This window comes from Piliocolobus tephrosceles, chromosome 2, assembly GCF_002776525.5.
Source record: "Piliocolobus tephrosceles isolate RC106 chromosome 2, ASM277652v3, whole genome shotgun sequence".
Lineage (NCBI taxonomy): Eukaryota > Metazoa > Chordata > Mammalia > Primates > Cercopithecidae > Piliocolobus > Piliocolobus tephrosceles.
Window position 1 is genome coordinate 182,749,903 of NC_045435.1, and position 23,673 is coordinate 182,773,575.

The window sequence follows — 23,673 nt, forward strand, 5'->3', positions numbered from 1 at the left end:
CATGATCTGCCCGCCTTGGCCTCCCAAAATGCTGGAATTACAGACGTGAGCCACCACGACTGGCTGTTCTTAGTTCTTGAGAGGGAGTCTCGCTCTGTCGCCCAGGCTGGAGTGCAGTGGCCGGATCTCAGCTCACTGCAAGCTCCGCCTCCCGGGTTCACGCCATTCTCCTGCCTCAGCCTCCCGAGTAGCTGGGACTACAGGCACCCGCCACCTCGCCCGGCTAGTTTTTTTTTTTTGTATTTTGTTAGTAGAGACGGGGTTTCACCGTGTTAGTCAGGATGGTCTCGATCTCCTGACCTCGTGATCCGCCCGTCTCGGCCTCCCAAAGTGCTGGGATTACAGGCTTGAGCCACCGCGCCTGGCCTGTTCTTAGTTCTTAAGTAGTGTTGACACATGGGTGATGATGAAGGAGATGATTAAGGCTTTCAAAGAATGTGGAAGAATGTGTCAAATTCTCTCTTCACTTCCTAGATGACTTCAGTTTCCTAATCCATAAAATAGGACAAAGACCACTACTTATCTGATGTAAAGGAGAGACAGTGTAATAAGCAAGGTGCTTTGAATACTCTATTACTCCATTTTCACACTACTGAGAAAATTACAAATTACCCGAGACTGGGTAATTTATAAACAAAAGAAGTTTAATTGACTCACAGTTCCGCATGGCTGGGGAGGCCTCAGGAGACTTATAATCATGGTGGAAGTTGGAGGGAAGCAGGGCACATCTTACATGGTGGCAGGTGAGAGAGAGGATACAGGGGAGATGCCAGACACTTATCAAACAACCAGATCCCGTGAGAACTCCCTATCAAAAGAACATCATGGAGTAACCGCCCCCATGATCCAATCACCTCCCAGGAGGCCCCTCCCCTGACACATGTGGATTACAATTCAAGGTGAGATTTTTGGGTGGCGACACAGAGCCAAACCATATCAGATCTCCAAATGGTAGCTATTATTTAGATGTCCTTTTCTTCTGTCTTGACACAGTCACTGACACAGTTCAGGCTCTTATTATATCTCCACTGATGTCAGCTTCCAATCCAGTCTCTTGCATTCTCTGCTTCTGCCATCTATTTTCCAGTGTGGTGCCAGAGGAATCCTTGTAAAATACAAAGATGCATGTCATGCTACTGCACAGAATCTTTTAATAGCCTCCTTTTTTCCCCCCCGCTTTTTAGAATAGGGCCTAAAATCTTCAATGTAGCATCTTTCCAGAAATAGTCTTCTGAACTTGTCTGCTTCTATTCATTCACTCATACATACATTTTACTGTTAGGAGCACCTTCTATATGCCGAACACTAAGCTAAGTGTTTCACATAGGTCATTTCACATAATCCTGAAAACAATGCTTTCCTTAATATCTCCATTTTGCAGAAGAGGAAAGGGAGGCTCACAGGATGTGGAACTCACCCAAGAAGGCACAGCTAGTTGGTTATAAAGATTTGAATTCACTCTGGCTGGTACTCCCTTCAATTGGAGCTCTTTGTACTGAGCAAAAATGTCTCAGGGGCAGTAGGGAAGGGAATGACAGCATCAGCAGAAGGGAGCCAGGATCAGGACAGGGAGGAAGCAGTGTTTGGAAGAAGGGTGCTGGGGACGGGGTGCGGATGTAACTTCCCTTTCCAAGGTTGGTGATGGGGAGTAGGCACCTCATTTGGAGACAGAACTTTGGGCCTGGGCTTCAGGCACTTTAAGTGTGCACTGGACTTTGTGTTCCCAGAGGACCCCCAAACATTTCAGTACCTCTTCCCCCTTCCCACCCAGCACACAGCCTGGTGCGTAGCGTGCACTCAGTAGACAACTGGGATATGACTATCGCCTCCGGTCGTCACATCCTCTCTTTCAGCTATGGAAGGCTGGAGTCGAAGCCTTAAAGGCCCCTCCCGCCCTCCTGTTAGGCAGTTTTTCTGTCTTAGGGAAATCGCCTTGGGGCTATCGGGGATGGTCAGTACGCAGCTTGGTTAATCCTCTTTCCTTCCCCAGCAGCCGCACCGTCGTCCGGGTGAAAAGAAAGAACCACGCTCCCTTCACCATCCAGGCTGAGGCTTCGGTCTTTCAGCTTGCAGCTTGAGGTGGAAGCCTCTGGGCGCAGGGCGCTCCTCTCCCTCTGTATTTGCCATTTGAGAGCGCCTAGTACGAGCCATGCCCCAGTGTTGGGAGGTTAATCCCAAACGCAGTGAAAGATTTTGTTCTTTCCTATTCTAGATAAGAGGAATACGAGTCTTCAGAGAGGTTAAGTGACTTCCTCAGGGTCTCGCAGTCAGCCGATAACAGAGACCGGCTGTATCGTGCCCGCATATTAGGACCAAAAGCCGGACACTGCTAAATTCACCCCTCGCGGCCAAGCGGGGAAGAGGCATTTAGGGGTCTTTGCGCAGCCGCGCAGCCCCTCCTACTTGGTCCTCGATCCACCCTCCTGGAGGGCAGAAAGGATTGTGGTATCACCCGGTGCCTTCATCAGGAATCTTTAACCCCAAGCCCGCTCGCTAGCGACCTCCAGGCCGGTTTGGGGCGCGGTGTGGCCAGTGGCGAGAGGTGGAGTGGGGGCGGAGACCGACCCAGTCTTCGCAACTCTATTTGCATACGGAGGCGACTCGCTTCCTTCCCGCCCCTCCGCCGCGCTCTTCCTTCCTTCTCCCGTCCCTTCCAGTCTGCGTCTTCTGTCCCCCGTTCCTCCCCAGCGGACCCCTCCTCCGAGACTCCCTCGTGGGGTTCCCAGCTCCCGGGCGCTCCTGCCCTTGCCGAGCGCGCTTTCTGGAGTCACCTGGGGGAGGGGAGTCCTGGGCAGGGCCGGGCTGGGGAGGACGCCTGGGGCACTGCCCGGCGCTAACAAAGGGAGCCGGTACCGACCGGCGTGGGCGCGGAGCGGGCGGCCGCCACTGAGCGGGCTGAGCAACCGCAGCCTCCGCGGCCGAGAGTGCAGCGAGTGAGTAGGGGGTGCGGCGGGCGGCGGCGCGGCCCGGGCTCTCCCGGGAGGAGTGTGATGCAAAGGGGCGCGGGAGGATAGCGGAGCCGCGGGGCCCGTGGCGCGCCTAGGGCGCAGGGAATCTCTCTCCAGCGCCGCCTCAGTTGCCTTGGCTCCGGGGCTGGCCGCCTTTTGGCTGGGGGTGTGTGTATATTTGTCCGGGCCAAAGGGCCACCCAGGCTTCTCTGTGGCTCCGCGAGCCTGCGGATCCACAACAAACCCACGTGCGCGCAGCCCCGGGGAACACCGATTTCTCCACCGCACCGTCAGTGTTTGGCTGGGGGTGGGGTGGGTGGGGAGGGGCGGTGCGCCTCGCAGAGTCCGGGTTCCTTCAAATCCTGCCTTCTGGGTTTACGGATCGACAAATTGAGGCCCGCGGCAGCTGAGGGGGCACAGGCATCATAACAAACGCACGTGCGCCCTGCCCAGAGATCTAGACGCACCGCAAACCCTTCGGGGCTGCCCCGCGGTGCCGGGCCATTGTCTCAGCCTAGGGGGAGGGAGTGGCTCTAGAGGCGCCACTTGCTGGAGGAGGGCGAGAGAGACATTTAAAAGGTACCGCTTGGGCATCAGACTAAACTGCCAGACTTAAAAAGGGAAATCAAAACAAGAAAGCAGCTACAAAAACGTTACTCCAGGCTGAGAGTCGGTCCCCGGCCGTGGCGCATTCGTTTGGGTGAAGTGGGCCACCCCTCACCTTCACCTCCTGGAAGGCTCTTAGAGATGTGGGTTGGGTTAAGGGTCTAAGGGTGCCCCTCAGGAAAACATAGTGCTGGGCGCACTATTGTTCCCGCACTCTGGCGATTGCCTCTGTGGGGGATATTTTGGGCGCCTCCTCAGCCTTCGGGAAGAATGGTCAATGTACGCGTCGCCCAGTGCAGTCTTGTGCTTTACCTCTGAGGCCCGTGTCCGTGTGCCCAGACACCCTAGATGTCACTAGCCCCTTTTGGCTTGTTATGCATTTTCGCAAGCAAGGCCAGCTGAGACCTCGTGTTCTAGCTGGGGACATACAATTTTCAGTTCTGAGTTTATTTGAAAGAAATTCCGAGACCCGGAAAGAGAGGACTCTTGTTTGTTTTGCTTTTTCTTTACTTACATATGCTCAGCTCAGCTTTGCAGATGTTAATCAGACACGATCAGCAGCAGGGAGATGGTTTCGGGGTGAATTGGTCTCTGAGGCGATGGTGTTGGTGCAGGTTGTGGGCGTGCAGTGTAAACAGGAATGGAGGCGCCTCCACCCCAGTGTGTGCCTGCTGAGCGGGCGGGCTGCTGCCTCACCTTGGCTAGTGTGGCTTAAGATTAACCTGTTCCCGGGGGGGAACTGGAGAGCCTCCAGTCCTATTGCACTGTTACTGAAAAGGTCTAGGGAGCATCTAGGGAGCCTTCTTATTTTACAGGCAGGAAGCTGAGGCCGGAGAGTTCAGCCACTTGTCCAAGTTTAAACCGGGTGAAACGGGCCACAAAGAGAACACTGAGTGTGGGTCTCCCAACTCCCACTGCATCACCCTGCCGGCGACTAAAGGCAAAACCGGGATTCTGTGGTTGGCTTAAAAGGCAGTGGCCTTAGGCAGAATAGGGTTAAACAAAGAGAGTAATTCAAATCGAAAGCTGCACCCTTCCATTATCCCTTTCAAGAGTTCTTTATTCTGTTGAGAAAAAATAGATTTAGTCATTCCTTACTCTCCTTCTAGCCTTTCAAAAGCTCAGTCATTTTTCTGTCCTGGCTGCCCCTTCCCCTCAAATTGGAATAAGGCCAGCTACGGAGACTCAGATGTTTTGCCTCTCATCCTTGTGCCAGGAGGCCTTTGTTTGGGCAAAAGCATGGGCTGTTGACATCAGCCCCACGGGGGAGAAAGTGTCTCTTAGAAAGCTCCTCCTGAGTCACTTGTGAGAGCATTGTTTTCATTGATTTTATTAAAGTTACTTTTTTTTTTTTTTTTTAATGAGAGTCCTATGGAAGTAGCTGCTTATTTTTGTATTTGGCAGAGAAGTAGGAAAACCAAAACAACACGGAGAAGCCGGATTTCCCCAAAGTTAACATGTTGTTTTGCACTGTCCCTGTTATGTCCTAGTTACACTTGTTTCTTTTCCTTAGAGTTTCCAGGGTGTCATGATGATTCTGGTAGCATCAGGAGGCAGCCAAATGCCTAGGCAGATAGGGGTGGGGGGTACCCGGTGAAACCCCCACCTCCAGGCCAAAGACAGTTTAAAGCCTGAAAGCCAAGCTCCAAGTTAAATCCTCAGACCAGAGTGTCAACTTCTGTTTGACATGCTTTCCCCTAATTGATCCCTACCTTTCACCTAGTTTACATATACCTACCCTTTCCTAATTGGCTTTCTACACTGCTGTGCCCACCTTTGAGTGATGTCTTTGCTTTAATCTTTTTTGCATACTCACAGACCCGGTCAGCATGCATTTCCTATTCTGAGTCCATAAAAGTCCCTTGACCAGCCAGCCACACTGGGGAACTTTTCCATCTTCAGGTAGGGGACCAATCCCGCATCTCCTCTCTGCTGAAAGCTGTTTTCATCACTCAGTAAAATTCTTCTCTGCTTTCCTCTCCCTTCAATGTGCAGTGTATCCTCGTTATTCTTTGGTGTGGTGCAAGAGCTTAGAACCAGTGAATGCGGGTACAAGCTATAATACAGTGAGCTGGGACACACTCGCATGGCTGAGTGAAGCACAGGTGGGGTGTGGCTGGCCGGAGGACCAAGAAGAAAAATCCTACGTCAATTCCACTTGGCCGTGCCGTAAAGTTTTCTCACCAGGACGCTGACCCTGTAAGGAACTTCAGATATCATCTGACTGGACCGTTCTACTTTCCAGTTGGGAAAACTGAGGCCTAGAGAAGAGAAATTACTTGCGCAATGATACACAACAATGCACGGTCTACTTTTAGTGCCCCTTTTTGCATCAAAGGGAAATTGTTGCATCAAATCAGTTGTTGTTGGTACTCCACAGAAAAGCCAAAGTTATGGTTGTTATAACAACACCCTTGAAGTCAGAGAGCCGACTCCGTATGGATTTAAATAGGTTTGGTTATTAAGCAAAGCCAGGGATCCCAGTGGTAGGTGTGCTGAATATTGCAGTTATCTTTGGGGATCAGCTTTCTTCAGTGTTTGCTAAATGGTTCACTTTACTCTTGTGCTGGCTTCCTCCATGTCTCTCTGTCTCGTGCTTCCCCATTCAGGGGCTGCTTTGTGTGAAATCATAAGGCAAGAGGCAGTGAGAAGACAGAAGAGAGAGGCGCCACTTAGCTGTTCATGCTACTTAACCTCTTGGGCTCCAGTTTCCTTCTTTGTACAGTGAGAGCCCTCCTTGCCCAGTCTCTGCACAGGCTGTTCCAGCGGAGCGGAAGATGCTCAGGCTTTAGAGCCATAGGAGGGGCTTGGGGGTCATCTTCCTGTCTCCAGTATTACTTTAAGACCAGCAGGCTGGGCCGGGCACGGTGGCTTACTCCAGTAATCCCAGCACTTCAGGAAGCCGAGCAGGGAAGGGTTCGAATTCCTTGAGCTCAGGAGTTTGAGATCAGCCTGAGCAACAGTGAGACCACATCCCCCACCGCCATCTCTACAAAAAATAAAAGAACAAAATCAGCCAGGCATGGTGGCGCGCTCCTGTGGTCCCAGCTACTTGGGAGGCTGAGACAGGAGAATCGCTGGAGCTTGGGAAGTGGAGGTTGCAGTGAGCCGAGATCTCACCACTGCACTCCAGCCTGGGGGACAGAGTGAGACCCTGTCTCAAAAACAGAAAACGAAACGAAACAAAACAACAACAGAAAACCAGCAGGCTGCTTCTGCGTTGTGTAAAGTGACAGCAGTAAGGTGTATGAATCTCCTGGGGTTGTTGAGGGCATTAAGTCACATGACACATTCTTATGACCGGTCAGACCTCTTGGCAGGCTTGAGTGCTTACCAGCTTTCAAAAAAAAAATTTTTTTTAAACTTTTATTTTGGGTTCAGGGGTACATGTGCAGGTTTGTTATACAGGTAAACTTGTACCATGGGGTTTTGGTGTACAGAGTATTTAGTCACTCAGGTACTAAAACTTGTACCCAGTAATTATTTTCCCTGCTCCCTTTCCTCCTTCCACCCTCCACACTTCAAGAAGGCCCTGGTGTCTGTTGTTTCCCTCTTTGTGTCCATGTGTTCTCATTATTTAGCTCCTACTTATAAGCGAGAACATGTGGTATTTGGTTTTCTGCTCCTGTGTTAGTTGGCTAAAGATAATGACCTCCAGCTCCATCTGTATTCCTGCAGAGGATATGATCTCATTCTTTTTTATGGCTGCGTAGTATTCCATGGTATATGTGCACCACATTTTCCTTATCTAGTCTACTGTTGATGAGTATTTACGTCTTTGCTATTGTGAATAGTGCTGCAGTGAACATATGTGTGCATGTGTCTTTATGGTAGAACAATTTATATTCATTTGGGTATTTACTCAGTAATGGGATTGCTGGGTCAATGGCGGTTCTATTTATAGTTTTCCCAGGAATCCCCACACTGCTTTCTACAATGGTTGAACTAATTTACACTCCCAGCAACAGTGTATCAGCATTACCTTTTCTCTGCAAACTTGCCAGCATCTGTTACTTTTTGACTTTCTGATAATATCCCTTCTGACTGGTGTGAGACCAGCTTTTAAAGTGGTAGAGAATGTTAGTGGGAGAATGACCCCATAGGGTAAGCTCATGTGCTCAGATTAGAAAAACCTCATCTTTCACAAAGAGGTGTAAAGCAAGGCCTGCCAAACTGTCAAGGGAGGCTTTGAGTAGTTGTGAAGTTTGTGTGACTCTAAGGTGACTAGAACTAGTAAAACAAACAAACAAACAAAAATTAAAATCAGAACCTTCACATGTAAGTGAGTAAAATCTCGAGTCATTCTATTTATGTGTTCTGTATTTACTGACAAACAGGTGGTGGGGGTGGAGGGGATGTTGTGCTTAACCTGAGATTACAAAGAGCATGGAGACCCATTCTTTGCCCAAGGAAAGCCCAGCCTAGCTCCACCACCCTCGCTTAAAACACTTTTGGCTCTCCCTTAGAAATTGCCCTCAGGAGCCCAGAGAAAATTGATCTAATTTATCTCAGTATTGACCTCTGGGGTCCCCTTCTCTTCATGAATAAAGGCAAGAGCAGGTGGTAAATGACAGAGTAGAAGAGGGAAGGCTTCAGAGAAAATCTGGCCCTCTGGAAATATGAGGACAAGGTTGCATTAAAAAAATACAGGAATAAGTCATTAATGAAATTCATAGTAATTGTTCGGGACCATTAGATTCCTGAGAATTTGGACAGGGAGTTAGTTGCTCCGATATAGTATCAGTCATTTATTCTGTAAGAACTGAATTAGAGGCCAATGAATTTTTTCTTGCTTGTCTGCAGAAAGCTATATGATGGCATTCTGACTCCTATAGATGTATTTTTGATAGACTTATATGTAACAGTAACATTGAGCAGTGCAGTTTCACCATATTAAAATACTGAGATGATTTTCTAAATCATTATTATACTAGAAAGGTCAGGTTAGCCTTCAGAAATCAATGTAGTGATTTAATTTTTATTTATTCTGATTATAAAAATAAAGCTAGGGGCCGGGCACAGTGGCTCATGCCTGTGATTTCAGTAGGCATGAGGCCGAGGCAGCTGGATCACCTGAGGTCAGGAGTTCAAGACCAGCTTGACCAACGTGGTGAAACCCCATCTCTACTAAAAACACAAAAATCAGCCGGGCATGGTGGGCGGGTGCCTGTAATCTCAGCTACTTTGGAGGCTGAGGCAGGAGAATCGTTTGAACACGGGAGGCGGAGGTTGCAGTGAGCCAAGATTGCACCACTGTACTCCAGCCTGGGTGACACAGCAAGACTCTGTCTCAAAAAAAAAAAAAAAAAAAACCTTGCCCGTTGAGGATAATTTGGAAAGTTCTGTACAAAAAAGCATAGAGAAACAGAAAAAAATTCCGCTATCCAAAGACAACCCCTCTTAACAGTTGATAATTTTCCTTCTTCTTTTTTTTTAAATGGATTTATTTTTTGTAAATGGTTGCGAACATACTGTACGTGCAGTTATGTCTCTTGCCTTCTTGCTTAACCTTCCCATATATACATTTCATGGTTAACATTGCATTAAAGCTGTACCCTTTCATTCATCACCCATATCAGCTGTTCAGTGTCTCCAAGGTCGTGTGGACCCCTGGGATCTCATCATTTCAGTGAGGGCCTGTAAAATTTCAAGAGCCTCCAACTGCCTCTGCCTTTCCCACCGTTGTCTCAAGTGTTCCGCCGTCACGCATCGGTTCTTTAGAGGTCTACAGGTACTGGTAGTACAGTGGGGGGAGAAGAGCCCTGCACGTGGCCTTGAGTTCTAGTCTGCCCTCGTGACCTTCAAAAACTTAACTTTAATACTCCAGTCTTCATGTCTGTATGTGTTAAATGAGCAACTGCAGTGTCACTTATTAATTTATTCACCACATATTTGAGTGCCCACTCTAAACCAAAGATAAATAAGAAGTGCTTAGTTTTTTAGAAGCTCGTAGTTCAAAGGAGGAGGCAGGGGTAACAAGAGATTAGTGCAGGATGCCGTGCGACCGTGAGGACGGAGTCACCAGTGACTGGAGCAGTGGGAAAGGCTTCCTGCATGAGGCCACATTAGACAGCTAACCACATCGAACTTTCTCTTGCTGTAATTGACACCGTGATTAAAATATCTGTGAAGAGCCAGGTGTGGTGGCTCACTTCTGTAATCCCAGCAGTTTGGGAGGCTGAGACAGGCAGATCACCTGAGGTCAGGCGTTCGAGACCAGTCTGGCCAACATGATGAAATCCCGTCTCCACTAAAAATACAAAAAACAGCCAGGCATGGTGGCGGGTGCCTATAATCCCAGCTACTCGGGAGGCTGAGGCAGAAGAATTGCTAGAACCCGGTAGGCAGAGGTTGCAGTGAGCTGAGATCTCACCACTGCACTCCAGACTGGGTAACAGAGCAAGACTCTGTCTCAAAATGAAATAAAATGAAATAAAATAAAATATTTATGAAGAAATCTCTGTTCATTTTCCAGATGATTCCCATAGGATAGGTCTAAAGTTGAGATTGCTGGGTTATACCTTAAAGGGTATGACCAGTTTTAAAACTTCATAGATTTAGTTCAATTACCTATAAAGTCTTAAAGTAGCTAAATATATATTGTGGGAATGGGAAAAACTAATAGCACAATGAATTTGGGATTTGCATTCTTGCCCCCTATGTACCACCTATGTAGACTGGGGCAAGTTACTTAAGCTTACTAAGCTTCCGTTTCCTTCTCTGTAAAATGGGGATAGCAGACCTTATCTCATAGGCGATTATAAGCATTAGATGAAATCATAGGTAAAAGGCTCAGTACAGTGCCAGGTATACAAGAAGCACTCAGTTAAGTAATAGCTGTTATTGCTATAACTGAGGTTTTCACAAGCCACACGCTTTTGTTCCTGGTATTTTTTCTTACCATGACAGCAAGCTATTCTTTGGCTTTCTGTGCTGAGGGAAGCAGAAAGTTAATTAAAATGGAAACCCCCACCAAGTGACAAGTTGAGAGAGAAATGATCACTCACATGATGGGTCATAAAAAAAAAAGTCTTTTTTTTTTTTTTTTCTTTTTTTTGAGACGGAGTCTCGTGCTGTCGCCCAGGCTGGAGTGCTGTGGCCGGATCTCAGCTCACTGCAAGCTCCGCCTCCCGGGTTCACTCCATTCTCCTGCCTTATCCTCCCGAGTAGCTGGGACTACAGGCGCCCACCACCTCGCCCGGCTAGTTTTTTGTATTTTTTAGTAGAGACGGGGTTTCACCGTGTTAGCCAGGATGGTCTCGATCTCCTGACCTCGTGATCCGCCCGTCTCGGCCTCCCAAAGTGCTGGGATTACAGGCTTGAGCCACCGCGCCCGGCCTAAAAAAAAGTCTTTTTTATGGAAAATTTCAAACATACAAAAGTACAGAGAAGAGTGTAAGGAACCCTATATATCACTTGGCTTCAACTCTGACTGAAACTTGAGGCTGATCTGTAACCCCATCATCAACCCCAGATTATCAGCCCGGCCATAGGTATTTCAGTCGCATGTCACATGATGCGTGTTTGAGGCACTGAGTTGTGCTGGCTGGGAACCTGTCTCTGCTGTCGCAGTCATGGGACTGTGTGTGTGTATGTGTGTGTAGTCGGGATTGGGAGTCAGGAGAGAGACAGAAAGTCAACCTAGGAACTGTTTTTTTGTTGTTTTGTTTTGAGATAGGGTCTCGCACTGTCACCCAGGCTGGAGTGCAGTGGGACGATCATGACTCACTGCAGTCTCTGACCTCCCAGGCACAAGCAATCCTCCTGCCTCAGCCTCCCGAGTAGTTGGGACTATAGGCATGCACCAGCACACCCAGTTAATTTTATTTTTATTTTTTGTAGAGATGGGTGTCTCACTGTGTTGCCCAGGCTTGAACTCCCGGGCTCAAGTGATCCTCCTGCCGTGGCCTCCCAAAGTGCTGGGATTACAGGCATGAGCCACCATGCCCAGCCTCCATCCTGGGCACTTCTTAAGTTTTACTGCCCAAGTAAGGAGGCCTTACTGTGTCCCGAACAGACAGGGTGGAAGGAGCACTGAATTCAGAGTCAGGAAACCTGATTTCAAATAAGGGCTCCACCCCTTAATGGATTTATGCTTTTAGAAAGTGACTTTTGAATTTCTTGGGGCATATTTGTAAACATTTTGTGAGTATTAAATGAGATAATCCATGTGACAGCTGAAGTGGCTCAATATGAGTTGGACCTAAATCAGACTCAGCCTTCCCTTTCTGAGACAGCCTTCCCTTCCCGAGAGGCAGTCTCCACATGCAGCTGAGGTCCCTGACGGCCACCTGTGGCCTCACTAGAATGCATTCAGGGAGCGTTGCTGCCGGTCTCTCATGCCGAAGATGTGGTGCTGGCTCAGATGAGCATCTGACTCACACAACGCCCCATGCTTGCAAATCTCCCGTCCTCTCTGTTAGTTAGCACCTTCCCTCTGCTTTATGGATGAGGGCAGGGGATCCAGAGAAGGTTCCGGTCCTTGGTAGCAGGCCCTCTCACACTGTTTCTATGGGAAGACAGGGTCCCTTTCCACCTCTGACTTTAATGATTCTTCGTCTCCTCTAACTTCCTGTTACCCCCAAGTAGGAATTTTTGACTCAAATAAAATCGGAAAGTCGATCTGATTTAGTAATCAAGTCAAAGTCCTCTCCTGCATCCTCTGGGACACCCATTATTCCAACACCTGGACTGTGACTTGTGGTCTCTGGCTGTTGCTGGCTAGCTATGTGCCCTTGGACAAATGCATGCCACCCTGGGTATGCCACCTCGGAGAATCAACTCTCAGCCCTGGGCAGCCCCTTCCAGAGCTGAGATTATCAAATGAAACATACATGTAAGACTGGGAGGCTTCTTCACATAAATAATAAATGAAATGTTTTTTTTTAGAATATTGAAACGGGGTAAAAAGTTAACCCCTCAGCTTATGCCATTCCTCCCTCATTCCACTTCTCTTTGCAGTGACTACTGTTTGCAGTTTGATGTCTGTCTTTCCAGCTCCTTTGTAAACATTTATATAGGTATTTATGGTTATATGCAAATACATTTTTAAAGCTCAGTAGATGGATTACAATCAAACTTGTTCAACCCGTGGCGTGGGGGCCGCATGTAGCCCAGGATGGCCTTGAGTGCGGCCCGACACAAATTCGTACACTGTCTTTAAAAATTATAAGGCTTTTTTTGCATTTTTCTTTTTTCTTTAATCTCATCAGCTATCGTTAGTGTTAGTGTATTTTATGTGTGGCCCAAGATAATTCTTCCAATGTGGCCCAGGGAAGCCAAAAGATTGGACATTCCTGACATTATACTAACCCATTTACAAACTTGCGTTTTTCATTTTACTGTATGTATTGGAGGTCTTCCCACAACAGTGTTTATTTTTTTTCTCATAGCTGCATTGCATTCTATATTTTGAATGTGTTTTCCTTACCAATCTTCTGTTGATGGACATTTATGTATTCCCATAAAAATATATTTCTAAGTGTTTTTAGACCTCAAACATTACGGAAAGATAGTTGTAAATGTCAGTGGGTCAAATGAACCTGGTCCATCAAGTTCTGGAAAGGGTGGTGAGAGAGTGGGCACAGAAACACGGGGGTCTGCACTCTGGAAAGCTAATTTGAAGGGCTCTCAGGAAGCTACCAAGAGGCTGCTTGCATGAAAGGTTATTTTTGGAGGTAGTCTGCCCGCTTTGGTGTCCTCAGCTGCAAGTGCAAAAACTGAGCTGCGTCATCACCTTCCCCTCCCCCTCTCACCATCCTTGGGCCTTCCAAGTTTGTTTCTGTTCTCAGGGTCAGGATCAGGACCTCGTGGGAGAACTGGCACTTAAGTGATAGAGAGGGAGGAGAGAGAAGTGAAGAAAAGGAGTGTTTGATCTCAGGCTCTGGAGGAGGAATTGTGATCGTTATATTGTACTTTGTCTGGTTGTTCAAACCTGCCTGGAGTGTTATGCTTCCCTGGGTCCCCTCTGGAGAGTGATAAAATGATGCAAACCCAGAAACTGACTACTTGGAAGACAGTGGCTTAGGACAGCATATCGGAGGCGGGATAAATGTGGAAACTAGGACTTTCTAGTCTGCAGGAGATAAAAATAAGAGGCATCCTTTTCATGTGGAAGAAATCACACTTCATTAGAGGCACACTGAGTGGCTCCTGCAGAGGGGAGAAGCAAGATGGGGGTGGGTGAGGAGGGGAAAGAGTTGCAGGAAGACAAATAAGAACTGACTTAACGGAGCTACCCAACAGTGGAACAAGCTGTGTCACAAGGGCGCCACTGCCGTGTTATACAGTGATCCAAGCAAAAGTTGCCAGTAAACTTGTTTGCCATCAGAGGACTTCTGCATTGCAGAGGGGTTGACGTCAATGCCCACGTAGGCCCCCTCCAGCTTTGAGAGTCTGTGACTATGGGGCAAGAAGCAGAAAGGTGCAAACTAGAACTAAAGGGGTGGGACAAATTATAGACAATGTAATGAAGCAGTTTTCACCTGCACTGAAAAGGTAGAATAAGATGGAAGCCATCAAAGGAGGCTTAAGCCTTGTTTCCCTTGGATCTTGGCAACCCTCTCCCTGCTCTGTCCTTGGCTTCAGCTCCCTTTGGCCTTGTATTCATAAATTATTTCCACCAGAATAAATATATTACATACACTTGACCAGGAAATCTGGCAAGGAAATGACCAGGAAATCTGATCTGTCAGGAGATGACCAGGAAATCTGGCAACTGGAAAAGAACTACCTGCCCCAGGAGGATGATTGTGCATTTTTTTCATTGCAGTCTTTGTAAATCTGCATCCATCTCCTGGTTGATGCAGTCTTCCCCAGCACAGTGCTGAGCTTCCAGCTTTAATTTTAGGAACGCTGTACCCTTTACAACCTCTTGACGGTCCTCTGTGCTGGAATTGAGGACACCCATCATGTTTAAGGGTGATCCCTTTCCTTCCTGTAAGTGAAGAATAATGTTTTGACTTGAGTCTTAGCCAAGTCTGGTGAAGGAAATGTGGCAAAATTTACCATCTTCTGGGCTTTTGCTGTGTGCCTGGCCCTGATTAGGCATGATGTGTGTTCTCTCATCCAACCATCATAGCAAGATCTGCTGTCTCGGTATCATTAGCTCCATTTTGCAAATAAGAAAACCAAGCTTCAGAAAGGGCTAGAAACTCATCCAAAGTTTCACTGCTGCTGAATAGTGAGGCTGGGATTGGGTGTAGTACAGGTTTTTCCACTGCTAATAATTCCTAGTCCTTTGAGTCTGAGACTTTGTTAGTCCTTTTTGTTCACTGGGGGCTTCACTGAGTAGTTTCTCCTTACAGAGTTTTTCTTCCATTTCCTTAAGAACATATTAAAGAGCTCGTGAGATAGTCATGTGTGACTAGCATGCCTTTTAGATTCAGCATACATTTGCTCCTTTTTCTTTTTAATAAGAGTTATTTGGGTCAAGCCTGGTTTGCACTTTTTTTATTTTTTATTTTTTCCTTGCCCTTTAAAGCAGTGATATCTATCTGTACCCATTATCTAGTTAAGACTGGGAATAAGCACGCTGTTAGTGAGCATGGCCAAAGATTGACAGGTACCACTACTTGGCTACCTTAATTAAACTTGTAAATGGAACTCAGTATCAGCACTGTTAATGGCTTATCTTGTAGTTGTGCTTTAAGGTTCTTAAGCAATTTCTTCTTTTGTAGAGTTTATTCAATAATTCAACATTAATTTGTTCATAAAATATTTGTTGAATGTCTGTTATATGCTCAGCATTGGGAATACCTTCATCAAGAACACACATTGTAGATATGTACACACACATATTCAGTGTAGCTAGCAGAGCCTTGGAGATTAGTGGCAGACAAATCACCCATATCACCCTCTTCCTCTTTTCTCATAGTCCTTGCTTTTTGTTTTTTTTTTTTTTGAGACGGAGTCTCGCTCTGTTGCCCGGGCTGGAGTGCAGTGGCCGGATCTCAGCTCACTGCAAGCTCCGCCTCCCGGGTTCACGCCATTCTCCTGCCTCAGCCTCCCGAGTAGCTGGGACTACAGGCGCCGCCACCTCGCCCGGCTAGTTTTTTGTATTTTTTAGTAGAGACGAGGTTTCACCGTGTTAGCCAGGATGGTCTCGATCTCCTGACCTCGTGATCCGCCCGTCTCGGCCTCCCAAAGTGCTGGGATTACAGGCTTGAGCCACCGCGCCCGGCCTGCTTTGTTCTTTCATTCAACAAACATTGAGTGCCTGCTGCAGGCCATCCACAATGCTCATTTCTATTTTTTTATTTTTAAAATTTTTAAAAATTTATTTATTTTTAAGATGGAGTCTCACTCTTTTGCCCAGGCTGGAGTGCAATGGCATGATCTCAGCTCATTGCAACCTCTACCTCCTGGGTTCAAGCGATTCTCCTGCTTCAGCCTCCCAAGTAGCTGGGATTACAGGTGCCCAACACTACGCCCAACTAATTTTGGTATTTTTAGTAGAGATGGGGTTTCGCCGTGTTGGCCAGGCTGATCTCAAACTGCTGATCTCAGGTGATCTACCCGCCTCGGCCTCCCAAAGTGCTGGGATCACAGGCGTGAGCCACTGTGCCGGGCCTGCAATGCTCACTTTTAGAACATAGATCCAAATAATCCCCATAGTCTGTTCCTTCCAGAGCTTAGTTGAAGGTAGATATGCACATATTAATTACAATGTACTGTGATAAATGTTATGATTTGGGTGTGCACAGATGATGGAAGAAGATACAGTGAGTTTGGAAATATTTCTGGAAGAGGCAACATACAAGCTGCGTCTTAGAAGGTAGTAGCTCTCAGCCTCGGGGAAATGAGCATTTTTGGGGCAGGGGAAGGCTGCAGGAGCAAAGATTTGAGGGTGAGAAACGGCTCATTGTATGTGTCAGGGGAACACTAGCAGGTTGATATTCCTGGAGAGAAATGCATGAGGCATCAAGTGGCGGGAGTCGAGGCTGGAACCATTAAATGCGTTATTTAATAGAATTTTCATAACACTGTATACACTATTATTATCTCTATTTTTTTTTTTCTTTTTTTAAGATGGAGTCTTGCTGTGTTGCCTAGGCTGGAGTACAGTGGCGCGATCTCAGCTCACTGCAAGCTCTGCCTCCCAGCTTCAAGCCGTTCTCCTGTCTCAGCCTCCTGAGTAGCTGGGATTACAGGTACACACCACCAGCTGGGATTACAGGTACACAACCATGCCTGGCTAATTTTTGTATTTTTAGTAGAGACGGAGTTTCACCATGTTGGTAAGGCTGGTCTCAAACTCCTGACCTCATGATCCCCCCACCTCAGCCTCCAAAAGTGCTGGGATTACAGGTGTGAGCCACCATGCCGGCCTATTATCTCAAATTAATAGGTGAGGAAACAAAGGCTGAAGGAGATTGATGACTTGCTCAAAGTCAGACTGTGAGTGTATTGAGTTGCGTGGACTTGAACATAGGCCTGCTTGCCTCTGGAGCCCATGTCTCGGCCTCCACTTCAGTGCCTGCAGAGGCAGGCTGTGAAGGTCCGGCTTGCTGGCTAAGATGATTGTTCCCTCTCTTTTAATGTTTCAAGGAGAACATCCCTTGCCTAATCCTCTTCTTTCCACCTGCCTCATGGTGTTACCCACTTTTTTGTTAAATTGGGACCAGTGAGTCTGATGTTGACAGCTTTTCTGCTGCTTGGTTCTAGGGTTTACCTTCCTTTTTATCCAGCCAATCATTAATCTGTAAATCTTCAAATAAAATCTTTATGTGCCCAACCATGTGTGAACAGGGAGAAGATTCATCCCGTTTCTCAAAAGCTCCAGGTTCATTTGTGAGCCCAGGTAGTGCCTGCGAATCCTTTAGCTTGGAGAAACCCTTTGGGAACTGGAACAGGAACAATCACAGTTGGTTGGAGGAATGTGGGCAAATGGGCCTTGAGCTGTCCCTTTAAGGATGAGCAGGAGTTGCAAAGGTGGAGGGCATAACATATGAGCAAAATTATTGTCTCACTTAATGGGTGAATGGGACCTCTTTTGCCTATTCTCCCCATCCTCCAAGATAATTCCTGGGTTAGAGTTGGCTCTCGGGTAGAAGAGGCAGTGTGGGGAATTCATTCGTGCAAAATCAAGATTATTGAAAACTAATCAGATCCCAAAGACAGGATGATGAAGCTACACAGTGAAATAAAAAAGGTAATTATAGAGCCAAAGAAGACATTGAGGATAAAAACAATGTCATTACAGAAACACTTAACAGGAAACATAACAGAATCTGTTGAAAATTAAATTGCTAACAGAGAAGGAAGGCTTGAGGAAAATCACAGCCTACGCTGAGAAAAAAGATAAAGCACTTGAATCAAAGATGTAAAGATCATACAAAGGTGACCCTTCAGAAGGGTCACTGGAGAGGTAATTGGAGAGTCTGCGGAGGCACGCATTGCTTTTGCTCGTATTCCATTGGCCAAGACTTAGTCACATAGACAGACACACCTGGCTGTAAATAACTCTGGGAAAAGGTCTCCAGCTGAGAGGCCATATGCCTTTTTAAAACTCAGATTTGGGGAAAGCTATCTATCACTGAAAGGAAAACCTGGATATTGGGATCAACTAGTATCTGCTTTAAGGGAAGTCATGTTGGTCTCACACATGACTAAACAGCTTTATAGAGGCCAGGTGAGGTGGCTCATGCCTAAAATCCCAGCACTTTAGGAGGCTGAAGCCTGAGGATCGCTTGAGGCCAGAAGTTTTGAGACCAGCTTGGGCAACGTATGGAGACCCTAATGAAAATCATTAGCTGGGTGTGGGAGTGCATGCCTGTAGTCCTGGCTACTTGGAAGACTGATGTGGGAGGATCCCTTGCCCATGAGCTGGAGGCTGCAGTGAGCTGTGATTGTGCCACTGTGCTCTGGGCTGGGTGAAAGACCAACACTTTGTCTCTGTTTGAAAAAAAAAAAAAATTGTTGTAGAGTTCTGGGACAAAGGCGATGGGACTGAAGAATTTTACACTCAAATTACTTTGCAAGTACCTCAGGCCGACATCCTCACACATGCAAGAATTTAGGGAATCTAGCACTGAAGAGGCCTTCTCAGGAAACCCACTTGAGGATGAAAATGATTAATCAACAAACATACTTAGGAAGGCGTAGTGAAAGGTCAATTGGTGAACTCTTTTTTTTTTGTTTTTGAGACGGAGTCTCGCTCTGTCGCCGGGCTGGAGTGCAGTGGCCGGATCTCAGCTCACTGCAAGCTCCGCCTCCCGGGTTCACGCCATTCTCCTGCCTCAGCCTCCCAGGCGCCCGCCACCTCGCCCGGCTAGTTTTTTTTTTTTTTTGTATTTTTTAGTAGAGACGGGGTTTCACCATGTTAGCCAGGATGGTCTCGATCTCCTGACCTCGTGATCCGCCCGTTTCGGCCTCCCAAAGTGCTGGGATTACAGGCTTGAGCCACCGCGCCCGGCCGAACTCTTAATCCATTCAAATAGAGAAGCAAAGCTAAGCAGGGGCAGGGATGGGCAGTGAGGGCTAAGGAGCAGAATGTGAGGAAGTAGAAAGAATATACCAGAAATAGGGGGTTAGGGGAGACGTGAGGAGATGTTAAGTGTTAACTTTAATTAGAAGTGTACCTTTTCTGGCCGGGCGCAGTGGCTCATGCCTGTAATCCCCGCATTTTGGGAGGCCAAGGCGGGTGGATCACCTGAGGTCAGGAGTTCGAGCCCAGCTTGACCAACATGGTGAAACCCCGTCTCTCCTAAAAACACAAAAATTAGCTGGGCATGGTGGCGGGCGCCTGTAATCCTGGCTACTCGGGGGGAGCTGAGGCAGAAGAATGGCTTGAACCTGGGAAGCGGAGGTTGCAGTGAGCCGAGATCGTGCCACTCTAGCCTAGGCGACAGAGTGAGATTCCATTTCAAAAAAAAAAAAAACAACAGTGTGCCTTTTCCTTATAAAATAGAATAATGAAATTAGTTATTTTATTTTACTTTAAAACATTTATTATTATTATTCTTTGAGACAGTGTCTCGTTCTGTCACCCAGGCTGGAGTGCAGTGGCATGATCACGGCTCACTGCAGACTCGATCTCCTGGGTTCAAGTGATCCTCCCGCCTCGGCCTCGAAAAGTATTGGGATTACTGGTCTGAGCCACTGCTCCTGACCCCAAGCAGCTATTGTATAAAGCAATCCCCATCCATCCTTTCACACATCCTTTCTTCCATCCTCCACACTTCTATCCGTATGCAAATATAGAGATGTGAGGAATGATATTAATTCATTTATTTTTTTCCTGGATAGAGGGCTCTTGGGTGATTTTTAGCTCTACATAGTTTCACATATTGATTGACTTTTTATAAAATAATGAACTAGTCTTACTTAAATAAGACCACTGAAGTTATTCTGAAAGGCGCCATTAGATATTGGTTTCCGGGGAGTGAAGAGTGGGAGGGGCGATACAGATGGATGAACACTGTGGAGGATTTGAGAGTCATTTATGCAAACACCTGACTCTAGGCAGAACAAAACACATTGTAAATCAGACGGGCAGCTGGGGATTGGGGCCCGCAGTGGGAAAGCTGTCGCCCAGGAGACACAAGGAGTTTTGATAGGTGGAGAATGGAGAAAGGACCTTTCTGGCGTGGGGGCAGCAGGAGCACAGGCCTGGGGGTGAAGGGTTGAGGTGTGTCTGGGGTTACTGGGAGCAGTTTGTCGGTGGTTGGTGGTTGGGGAACGAAGGATGAAGGAAACATGGCTGCTGTTCAAACAGTGTCCACAGCGCACCAGATACGACACATAAATATCTCTAGGTTGCCCAATTGTACCTGTAGCACGGGTACAATTATCTCTACTGCACACATGAGGGAACTGAAGTTAAGGGTGAGAGATCTGTGCTTGCTTCAGCAGCAAGGGATGCGGGAAAAGTGCAATGATACGGAGAAGGTGAGCATTAAAAAATAGTGATGTTTATCTGCCCAGAGTCGCATGGTGGTGAAAGTGATTTGAGCTCTCTGTGCTGCCTGCACAGCCATGCCCGTGGTTTTTCTACTGTGCTATGATTTGTGGTGCACAGAGACCGGAATCAGCCACCTTTGTGAAACATAAAATGTAAAAATAATTGTATAGGTAAATATTTTATAAGGAAGTCTATTTTATACATTTACATTTATGTTTAGATTTGTATTTATTATTATTTATATTTACCTATAAAATAAAACATGTTTTAGATGTAAATTTTGTAGGTAAATTTTGAAGTAAATGTAAGAGCCTACATTATGGTCCGGGCTCCACCATTCAGCAGCTGTGTGGCCTCAGGCTACTTAATCAGAACCCTAATTTCCTTACCTATAAAAGGCGATAATAATTGTGCCACTGCCTAGCCTGAGATTAGTTTTTATGTTCAAATTAGATCATAGACGTTAAGGATGAGACAGTTTGAAAGAGGCACACAGAAGGGTTTGTTACTGTGGACACACCCCTTGCTCTTCTGAGAGCATACATCTGGTGAAGCACCCACAGGGGTCTGTGGAAACTTTCACAGTCATGGACGCAGCCCCTACAGGGTTGAAACAACCGACCTGGTCAACAGGCAAGAAACTGTGCTTCCCTGACTCAGATAACCGGCTGGGGGCTGTGGTGAAGGCAGCAGAGAGTGAGGGAGGGAGGAGGCAGGGAGTGTGTCTGGCTTTCCCCCTGCCTGGGTGAGAGACAGACCGCCCCTGCCTGCCTTCCTGGTTGCTGGGGAATGTCTGGGCCCGAGCTGCGTCGGGATGGCTGTCAACAGCTTGGTGAGGGTGGAGGAGGCTGTTCCAGACGTGCCAAGCTACAGGAGTGAATGTTGGAGCTGCCGCGCCAGCAGGCCCTGCCACGTCTGGTAGAGGCCAGTGGTCTGAAAGAGGGACGGGAAGGGTAGGGTTGTCAGGGGACTTTGGTGGCCAACTTTATTCTCCAGAAGTACTGAGGAGGACCAGGCAAGGCCCTGGCCTCAAACAAATTGGGCTTCTGACAACACTCATCAAACTGGGCGGGCAGCCAGACCTCTGCACTGAGCTAGTGTGGCTGGAGGCACCTGACGTTTGTTCCGGGAAGAATCAGGTTGGTTGTAGGGTGTGGGTTTGGGCCTCATATGCTCTTGGGGGTTCAGAAACTAGAGTGTGTGTGTGTCTGTGTGTGTGTATGTGTGTATGTGTGGTCATTGAAGAGAGACCCAGGCTATTCCATATTGCTGAAGAGATCCGTTTCTTCCTTATCTCAATGGTCTGTCTGCTTTACCAACACCTTTGGCTCAGCCTCAGTTCCAGCCAGCCTTAGTTCTGGAGGAGCCCCCTTAAATTCATGGCCCACAAAGGAGAGCGAAGACCTCTGATCCCTTGTGCCATGCTCACTATGCTGTGTGAAGTTTGCTGTGTTAGACCATGACATCCTGGATGGTGGGGGTGATGACTGGGTTCTCTGCACAGCCCTGGGCCCAGTATCCTGCCCAGCCCTTAGGAGGCCTCATGGAATGAGCTCAACCTCCCTGAGGCTCCTGTTTGTCCACTGAAGTAAGAACACATCCAGTCACCAGTGAGATGAGTGGATGCTCTCTCCGTAAGATCATAGCGTGAGAGCAGGCAGTGGATTTGCAGTAGCCCGTGGTGGGAAGCACGTGAGGCTGTAGTGGGCCCTCCTGCTCCACCAGAGTCATTTTTTCTACCTGCCATTTCTAGCCGTGGAAATGAAAGCCAAGCAGCCAGGTGAAAGAGGGAAAATTCTCTAGTTGGTTCACGGATCTGAGCCCTGGAGGAGAGTCAAGCTTGGGACCTTGTTCTTCTTGTCTTATCCTTTTGGGAACCAGGGTCATAGGAATTTGTTCCAGGTGAGAGAGGGAAGAAGGCAGGTAGGGAGCTGTGCCACGGCAGCCGGCAGCCGGGCTGAGTCATCAGTTACCTAAGAACCTGCCTCAGGGATTGCCTTTGTGGACTGCACAAGTGCTGGTGCTGGGAGGAGGCTGGCCTTGGGCCTGAGCTGGAGGTGGTGGCTGACAGCATGAGGAATGAATCCCCGGAAGATGCTTCCTGCCAGAGGGCTTGTGACGGCTCCTTTTTTTTGCTTTTCACAATGAACATCTTATTCTGGGCTGCAAATTTGAATGAGGGGAAAAATCTGGCCAGGAGGAGATGAACCAGAGGCGTCTCACAGGGAATCCTTCTGTACTTGGAGAGTCCTGCCCTTGTCTCCCCAGCCAGATCCACTGACTCACAGTAGGAGGGCTCGGAGGCAACTCACTGCCTTCCCTGTTAAGTACCATTTGCAAGGTCACCTTCCTCAGAAAGACCTTATCATTTGGAAAAAAAAACCCAGGCACTTTGTAGCCAGACAGACTTGGGTTTAAATTCCAGTTGTGCCACTTCTCAGCTGTGCAGGCTTGGCAGCTTGGCCTCTCTGGTCCTCGGTTTCCTGTGTTAGTCTATGTTCATCCTTTCTGCCTTACAGCATTGGTGTGAGTCCTAGATGTGGTGCTTCACCTAGTTTTGGGCACATGATTGGAGACCAATACATCGTGGTTATTTTTAATATCACAGCACATGTGAATGGTTATTCTCAGTTAGTGGCCACCTGATGGGCCACTTTGCTAGGGGCCGTGAATATAAAGAGAAATGAGATACAGCCTCTCCCTGGAGGAGCTGTCTGTCTAGGAGGAGAGCCAGGCCTGTGGAAGAGGACACAAAGGAAAGAAAGTTGCCCAAGTTGTGGAGGGAGCAGGAGGCAGGGGCAGGGAAGGCCAGAAAAGAGAGATGACATCCTCAAAGGCTTTAAAAGAATGACGAAGACTCTGCCAGGCATTTGGGGCGGAGGTGGCTTTAGATTCATCCATAAGGGAGGGCAGAGCTAACAGTGGAGGCTCCCTGGATAGGTGAGCCCTCGGGCTTCCCCTCTCTGCTGGCATTTGAGCCTACTCAGTTTGGGTCAGGATAGAGTCTGCAGTCGTTTTCCGGCAGGTGGTTTTACATGGGCAGGAATCCAGCCAGGCCTGACTCGGGGAGATGGTGTTGAGGTGGCACCTGTCATCACAGTGATCTCTCCATAGGGACCTGGGCTCCAGGCTTAGGGCGAGGAGCAGGAGTGGGCCACAGTGATCTCTCCATAGGGACCTGGGCTCCAGGCTTAGGGCGAGGAGCAGGAGTGGGCC

The 23,673-nt window shown here is 47.7% G+C and overlaps 1 protein-coding gene across 7 annotated transcripts in view; it reads left to right on the forward strand.

The window, feature by feature from the left end:
- The first annotated feature begins 2,801 nt into the window (after nt 1-2,801).
- Nucleotides 2,802-23,673, forward strand: part of ST6GAL1 (ST6 beta-galactoside alpha-2,6-sialyltransferase 1) — a 149,904-nt gene continuing 129,032 nt past the window's right edge. For 5 of the 7 annotated variants that reach the window (XM_026455663.2, XM_026455664.2, XM_026455667.2 and 2 more), the window contains exon 1: nt 2,802-2,933. The gene's annotated coding sequence lies outside the window, so the exon portion shown is untranslated. Of the gene's footprint in view, nt 2,934-16,669; nt 16,732-23,673 lie in introns of those variants that run through there. The other 2 variants (XM_023214706.2, XM_023214708.2) reach the window with 2 other exon arrangements.